Below are 8770 nucleotides of genomic sequence, written 5' to 3'. Positions count from 1 at the left end.
ATTCTGTCGCCGACCACAAACTCAACAAGTGTTGCAATTGGTATGTTTATTAGAGGACCACAGGCTCCTGGGAAGACAGAAGACAGCAGATTGTGTTTGAGTCTGCACTGTGGGAATGGATACCAGAGATGGTATCTTTTTTTCTTCTAAATATGTGAGGTGAGGGCAATAATGTTTTTCAGGAATACTTCAGGGACATCTTATATGCAACAGTCAGAACTAGGGAGATCACAAAAACACATTGCATGGCTTGACTAGTGCAGATTGGATTTGACAGTTAATTCAAGATGCAAGGCTTTTATTGTCATAGTTATGTCGATGAAAATATTAGATCCCAGGCTCCTCCAACAGTGCAACACAATAAAACAGATACAATAGTGCACGTAATACAATAAAATAGAATAGAAGTAGTGCCATAAGAGTCTATATACAAGTGATACATAATTTGGAAGTTGCAAACAGGTGAATGTCATGGATGTTCTTAGTTCAGGTGTTTAACAGTCGTATGGCCTGTGGAATGAAACTGTCCCTGAGTCTGGTTTAGTCCGGATGCTCAGATAATAGTTACCGGACTAACTGATCAGCTATATATGTCTTATAACTGCTCTGTAATTGTCCTCTAACCTATGTTTCTTCACAGATTAATACCATTCTCAAGCTTAGCAAAATAAAGCTAGCCTTAATAGTCTATAATAATAGTATAAGGTGAAAATATTCCCTACCAGTAGCTCAAAAGTCCATTAGACGTTTGCTATGTAAGTCATAGCGCTCATAAGAAATAACCAGTACAAAAAAAACTCAACTTTAACTTACAATGAAACTCTGACTCTAAAGAGGGCCTTAAACAATTTTATTTTAATTTAAGACCTCAAGGTTCACGCCATTTAATCCCACTGGGTGTTTGAACAACCAAAATGTCAAACTTTTCCATAACAGTCTACTGTCACTAAATGCTATGCTATGCCTTAAGACTGAAACAAATTATATAAATAAAATATACGTTTTTATGTTGTGTGTGTGTTTGTATGTGCATGTGTTGAGTTGGGGGGTGGGGTTGAGGGCTGAGAGGAAGCAGCCGGCTCCAGAGGTTTACCTGGCTGATTGCTGCCAGCCAGGAACTGTCTGCTGCAATCGGACTGATCCACACCAGGGGCTGCAGTCCTGCAAACACTCTATAATCCCATTTAAATCATTACAATGTTGGTAAATTACTTCCAATTTCATCATTTATCAAATGTGTCCCAGAAGGAAGAAAAGGAAATAACTGATAAGCTCTGCAGCCTGGTAAACAGCCAGCATGGCTCTGTGAAAAAACAGTTCTCCTAACAGCACCTTAAAACCTCTCTAATTCACATATTATATCTCTTTTGTCTAATCCATAAAAGTCATAGTGTAAAAAAACAGGTTGTGGTTTTACGGCCCTGAGTTATGAGCAGGACTATTTCTTACCTAGCTAAGACTTCCTTCCTGATGTCATGTTGTCACCACTACCTTAAGAGCTAAGAGGTCATAACAAAATCTATCTAGAAACACTATGGAACCAAATTATTTTCACACAAAGACGTTCACATAGACACAGTCGTAGACCAAATACCTCATTTGCCTCCTACTTTGTACAGCACATTCACTACCCCTTCCTTAAGGTCTCAAGATCTCTCCCTTATTCTTTGTTGCTCTTTGTCCCACTTTTGGTGACACAAACACTCCCATGGCATAGTTTTGGCCTTTTCACTTTCACTCTCATTCCTGCCTGCTGTACCCTCCCCCAAAAACACAGAGATCCACACACACAACCTCTCTTTTTCTCGTTCCAGACATTACCAACTCCCTGTTGTACGCTCCACCTTCCTCTGCTGTTCCTGTGGTGTCTTTAACATGACATATGAGCAGTTCAGGAAGAGACTTGCTCGGCTTTCCGTCTTTACTAGCTGCTAAGCTGGATTTCCATGGGAGGGGGGAATGGGCCTTAATATGATACAGGAAAAGAGCAGTGATAAAATAGCTGTGGATTTTTAGCAGTGTTGTTTTTTATGCCTGTAATCACTATCCTATTTCCCCAGCTTGCCATTTCCATCATTATCAACTGTTTCTTTGTATATTTAAAATGTTTAGCCTGACATGTTAACTCACAGCACGTCCTTACTATACTTTACTTACACTCCCTGTTACTTCTGTTGTTTCCAGCCTACACACTAACAAACTGCATGTTGTCAGAGTGAATTATGCTGTCCCAAACAACCACAGAAAATAAATGTAGTTTGTGGGTTCAATCAGTCATCCCAAAACAATGCAGAGACATCTGAAACCCTTTCTGCTCCATCATGAACTGAAGCACAAAGAGGGCTTTATTAATGACCCTGAATCACCAGTCCTGCTCTCAGTTGCTTTGGTAAACTGGACCATTGTGTGCAGTGCCTTTGCAGCCCTATAGGATTATTCATTGTGTGTTTAGCTCATGTCAGCCGAGTTTATTACAGATTCATCATGTTTTGTGCCTTTCTACCTCGCAATGTAGGACACAATGTTGCTTAAAGGACTGTCAAGATGTCTTGGTACGAACGATTCAGTTTTAGTTTGAAGGGTTCTCTATTTTTTTAATATGAGAAACTTCACAAGACACTTCTTAAACATAAAATAACTGGTATATTAAGGAAGCAACACCTCCAAAATACACTTTTGTTTACTTTGGATATTTGCCTTTAGATAAAGTAATTGCTTCCTGTTCCAAGCTACACTCAGCACTTCTTTTACTGCCACTTGTCGGACTTCAAACAGAGACGCTGAACCTCTTTCAGTCGAGAGGTGAAGTGCTGCCTACTGAAGGCTGTCAGATCTGTTTGCTCTTAGGATTTCACTTGAAGATGTTTACAAATGCCACTGCAGGGAGCACAACAGGAAGAAAGGAGGTTCAAACCAGTGTTTTGAATGACACACTGAGCTTATGTGAATCATTTACTAATCTCTTAAGCACATAAATGAGTTGTAAATATTGAGAAGTCTGCAGTTCTAAGACTAATTGAGGAATGAGATGAAATGTATGACTACTAACTCAGAAACTCGCTGAAAGTTAACTCAGCTTTGTGTTAACTTTGCGTGGAGGGATACAACTTTGAGTCAGTGTTGTGATAAGTTCCTCTCAAAGTTTCCTCTGTCTAACGCTTGCCTTTTCATTCATTGCTTTGAAGGCTGCCATTTGTGTTTGGGTTAACAAAGCCACATCTAGTCACACACCGACCCAACATATTTATGACCAACAGTCTGAATATGGCTGCCTGAGCCCGCACTGCTGCCTGCCCTCCGCTGTGAAAAGAGAGGGAGCATAAAAGAGGAAATGAATGTGTGAGGGATGAATACGTGGCCCTGGGGGTCAGCTTAATGGAGTGAGACCCCGGCCCCTATTGACTTCCACTGCCAAACTATTAACTCCCCACAACTCCCGAGCTACAGCCTCATTATTCATGTGGGGGAGGGGGAAGGGAATGTCCTGTTTATACATTTTGTGTTGGGTTTGTTGGTTGATTGCTCAAAGACTGCTGGATAATCCATAATAACTCAACTTTGAGAGTGTTACAATCTGTGTAAGAGTCACTTTAAAAACCAGGACGGATGCATAAAAGTAGTTTTAACCAATCCACTGATGCAAAAGATGCATTAAAATAAACACTTTAATTTTCATTAAAAAAAAAGAAAAGACTATGCTTACAGAGTTGTATTTTTTATTGTTTTTTCAGTTGGATTATGAATTATGAATTATGGAATTATGAAAATGGATTATTAGTTCAGGGTAATCAACTGTTAAAAACATACTGTTCACATTTTTTTTTCAATAAATGGATGTTTTCAAAGTAAATGGATAATCGTTTTTAATAATCGTGATATCAATTATTGACCCAAATAATCGAGATTATGATTTTTGCCATAATCGAGCAGCCCTACAGAGTTGTGAACCAAAATGTATAAATAATAGATTGGAGGATTAACATAATTTGTAAAAGGATACAATGTATGAATTTCATGGCGGAAAGTATTAAATATTCTGTTATTTTTACCCGGAAAACAGCTAGATCCCTTTGTTTTTGGGAACACATCACCAAAACTTAAGCCATATTCAATTTCCTTACCGGAAAGGCATGCTTCTTTTAGCCTAAGCCTACAGCAGTGGTCTGAATAACATGTATTTTTGATATGATGCTTTCTAAATCAAGCAGCTATCCACTAATGAATTCATTGCTCAGCAGTGCCTCTTCTGGTCAAACGCTTCACAGGATAGCATTCAAAACGCCACATGTGTATATTATTGCTGTGTGTCTGTCTAGAAGCTTGCAGCAAGATGGTTATGCAATGGTGCAAAGACAATCTTCAACAGGGACATAAAAGCAATCATTGTGAAGCTGAAATTGCTTTGCATGAAGAAAACTGCAATGTGATCTTCCTAAAAATGCATTTAGCCTCCTGAGATGATGGCAGCGAAGAATCCTACTGACTTGTGTGTGTGCTTGTGTGTGAGTTGGGGCTGGGGGTGTTATCAATAACAAGCGAGAGGGGTATGTTTCAAGCCCAAAAATGGTGGCCCGGTCACCACCTCCTTCACTGAGAAGGGGCTGGCTGCTGTAGGAGTTTTCCTTGGCGGGTCAAGCCTGCCATTGAAGTCTGAATGGGCTGCCATGGCAGATTACACTGCACAGCTGTCCCCCTACCGTGGAAATTAAGTTATGCCCCGTGTCAGCAAGTTTTGTGTTTTCCTCTCTGTCTCTTTCTCTGTCTCTCGTCCCTACCCCTCCCCCTTTTCCTCTGCCCCTCTCCTCTCAATTCCTTGAATTGTGGAGGCCTCTCAAAAGTGCACAGCTAGGGGAGGCTCTTGGAGTTAGAGGTTGGTTATGGGTAATCATGCTGGGAAAAAAACAAGAGATGCATTAGAGCTTTGGTGCATCTATATGCCTGAACTCCCCTGCAATCCTCCACACACATTCTCACTTTCAGTGGCAATCATTTGCATACACACAGGCACTTACACACAAACGTAAACAGAAGCAAACAAACAGACGCAGTCTTGACTCGTTGTCTCCGTGCCTCTTGGACTGAGTCCTGCTGCACTTGTGGCCCCTGCCTCGTGTTTTGTTTATTTGTGGGAGAAGTTGTTTGTGTTGTGGTCAAAGTGAAAGGCAAACACTCCAGCTCCTCCAGTGATGTGTGAACATTCTGGGAATGTCCCCCCGAGCCCGCAAAGCAGCTGGACCTGCTGGCTGTTCCAGGCTGACGGAGTATGAGGGGGACGGAGCACGCCTGACTGTTAAACACCTCAATTAAGAGGCTATAAAGTAGGATTTACTGCACAAACTGACCGTAATATATTTGTGGCGGGTTGATAGGGCTGATCGATACCAGTTACTCAAAAGAAAACATTGCCAAATGCTCAGACAACCATCCATGTCATTGTTTCCATTATTTATTCAGCTGCTTGTTACAAAACAGTATCTGTATAATCATCTTTTCGACGATGTCAGATGGAAATACAGTACTTTTGTTGTTTACTATATGCAATGTCTGCTTTCAGAACAAGCCAATACTCAAAACTTCACATCATCAATAACAATACAACTACTCCTCATCATTGTTACAAGTCTTCCAAGTTTAACAACAGAACATTGCTTGTCCGTGACCTCTAGAATGACCCTTAATTCCTGATTTGACACCCCCATCAGTAAGACAACATCATTTGTCTGTTCCTTCCAAAAGCATTAAATATCCTGCTGACAAATGAATAACTTTTATGATGTGATATTGCTATGATTAAGGTTTGGTTGGTTTAAGGCACAAAAACAACATTGTTGTAAATAAGTGCTTGCTTTGGATGAAGAAAGATTCTTGGTTTGGGTTAAAACAGCCCTGAAGGTAAGGGAATAATCATCCGCTGCCTGGGGGAACAAACAGCTTTGTCCTGTGTTAAAGTCATGATTCTTAAGTCTTTCGTGAAATTACAAAAATGTTTCATACTTTGTATACAGTAGTTTTCATTGGAAAGTCTGGTTTCCCACAGAGAATTCAAGCTCCCTACCGACGCTTACCTACAGTACAAAGTAAGTTTGTTTGCTGCACTGTAAACAAATACACAGGTTATCTGTCATTTCTGACCCCAGAATTCTGGGACCTGTAGTTATTAAACCACACTTGAAAACCATTGGGTTTCACCATAACAACAAAACTGAAATCTTAGGGATTATTACTTTAAAGATGGGTGTTTTGTTGACGCATCCATTAATCCCTTCCTCCTTACACAGACTTGCTTGCGCTATAATGTCACCTTACTTCCTCCTTTGATCCAAAGGACATTCTTCACTTTTGATATTTCACTGTGCTAATGAAGGTTTTATTTGGGTTTCTTTCCCTTTTTTTGGACTGTTCAACATGTTTAATGCTTTTGATTTGATTTTGCATGACCTCACAGTGCCACAGAGTACGTTTTCCACACTTAAAGATCAGACTGTATTGCTGTATCCAACATGAATGCACATGTGGCTGTTTTAAACCAATGGTGTTCTATTCTTCATCAGCTAAACTACCATAGAGTTGGTGTTTTTGAACACTACACCAGCTACATAAGCACTGCAGTACAACTAACAAAACCAGTGTGCAATCATTTGTGACCCCTTTTGTGAAAAACCCAAGGGCAACATTTTAAACAGCGAATATATCAAATGGCTGCCACAAACAGTCAGGTAGCAGAGCGTTCTCCTGGTGACAGTGGGATTAGTGCCGCAGGTTTTCTCTCAGGACCCGAGGAGTCGGGCTGCAGCTTGAGTAACTGGATTACAGCCTTTTCTCATTTCAAAGGGGTTGTGAACTCAGCAGAGGTCTTGCATGATGAAATCAAAGTGGCAGCTGAAATGGAAGGGAGAAAAACAACAAGAGTTTCTCAAAAGTTTCCAGGAATTGTCCCAACAGCTAATAAGAGAGATTCTAAATCAACGATCTTTGCTTCGCCGTGTCACCAGCATCTGATGCAAGAATTCTGAGAACTATCCCAAAGCTAAAACCAGGAGGGGAACATCATCTGGAGAGCAGGAATAATTTACAATAAACACCTTCTGATTGGAAATCCTAAGGAAACAACAAACAGCAACACACCTCTTTTTTAACTACCTCTTAAAATGTGCGTCAAAGCTATGGCAGGACCACAGAGGGCAATCGAGGTGGAGCCCATTCCAACAAATACCCTGTGGTAACTTTGGGGATTATTTCCAAATCCTTTCAAATGAACTTTCCATCTCAGTGCCTCCTCCGCCATCTCAGCCATTCCAACTGTCCAACCATTTCTACATCACTTTCTGCACAACCTCGCATGGAGCCAAGGCCAAAACAAATGCCTGTGAGAAATATGGTCAGCACACATCAGGAGGATGAATCCCACTTCCAAGGACTGGGAAGGTCAATATTTAGGACTGGAGTTTAGTTGTATCACTGTGTTAATCCGAGACAAAAAACTAAAGCATGTTATGCATCTTTACAATAATAGAAAAGGGTCAGAAAACTGTCAAATATGCAAAAATCTAACTTTTAACTTACATAACTTGTTTTTCAAGACCAAAGTCAAAACAGTGTTATATGTTAAAGCCTCAAGTCCTTAGAGAACATACTTGAAACAACGAAGCATTTCAGAGTTATGATATTATTGTAGATTTCTTATAGTAAAACAAGTTCCAGCTGAATAGGTTCCATATAGGTTTTCCATTTACCTACATGAAAAAACGCAACCCTGGTGCCAGAACTTAACTGAAAACACTGCAAGGAAAAGTAGGGCTAAGGTCAAATATTCCATGTTGTCAAATATCCCTAAGCGTAATAAATATGTTGTGTACGTTCATAGAAACGTATTCAACAACTGTGTATTATAGATGGAGATTAATGAAGGGAAATAAACTAAAGAGTATTTCTCACAAAGGCACGGTAAGCATTATTATAGATCTCAGCCTACACAGCTTCAAACCTCCAGCGTCAGTGGTTTAGAGAGCTGCCCCTTTGTAAACATTGTGCTGTGATATGCATGGGGTGAAGGGGTGAAGTGATCTGCATGGGGTGAAGTGTGGGCCGTTTTGTTCAGGAGGCCAAAGAAACAGAGCTTGGAAGTGAACTGAGCTCACTGAAGCAAAGTTGATGGCAGAGATACGTTATACACGCTCAAAGAGCTGGAACACAAACAGCCACAGTTTGTAAATTAAACCCAGAACCAACCCCCCAACACACACACAGACACACACACTCCACTGTGTATGTGGAGAAAGAGAGGAGGGCATTTCAACAGAAGCATGTAGTCAGAAATCAGCTATGGTAGCTGATTAATTTATGTTATTATACCACTCGTACTATAATAAAAGAAAAGTGTCCCTTATCCTTTAAAACCCTTAGACTTTAGGATTGCTTTCCCATGTGAACACTCCACTCAGCAATGCATTCAAGCACTCATTGTGCACCATTTCAATTTTATGACAAGCAGGCCAATTTTGTGAGATTTTTTGCACCTCATTCATCCATTCACACACCGTGCATTATTATGGCCTAATCAACGCATGCTGTGCTTTTTCTCAGTGCTGGAACTGCCTGAACAAATGCGAGAGGCAAAAGAAAGACAAGGAGGAGGAGGAGGAGGAGGAGGAGGAGGAGGAGGAGGAGGAGGAGGAGGAGGAGGAGGAGGAGGAGGAGGAGGAGGAGGAGGAGGAGGAGGAGGAGGAGGGGAGGAGGAGGGGGAACCGGCAGTGCTACACAGCTATTCTCC

This window comes from Gymnodraco acuticeps, unplaced genomic scaffold (assembly GCF_902827175.1).
Source record: "Gymnodraco acuticeps unplaced genomic scaffold, fGymAcu1.1, whole genome shotgun sequence".
In the NCBI taxonomy this organism is placed as follows: Eukaryota; Metazoa; Chordata; class Actinopteri; order Perciformes; family Bathydraconidae; genus Gymnodraco; species Gymnodraco acuticeps.
This window is presented reverse-complemented; position numbering follows the sequence as displayed.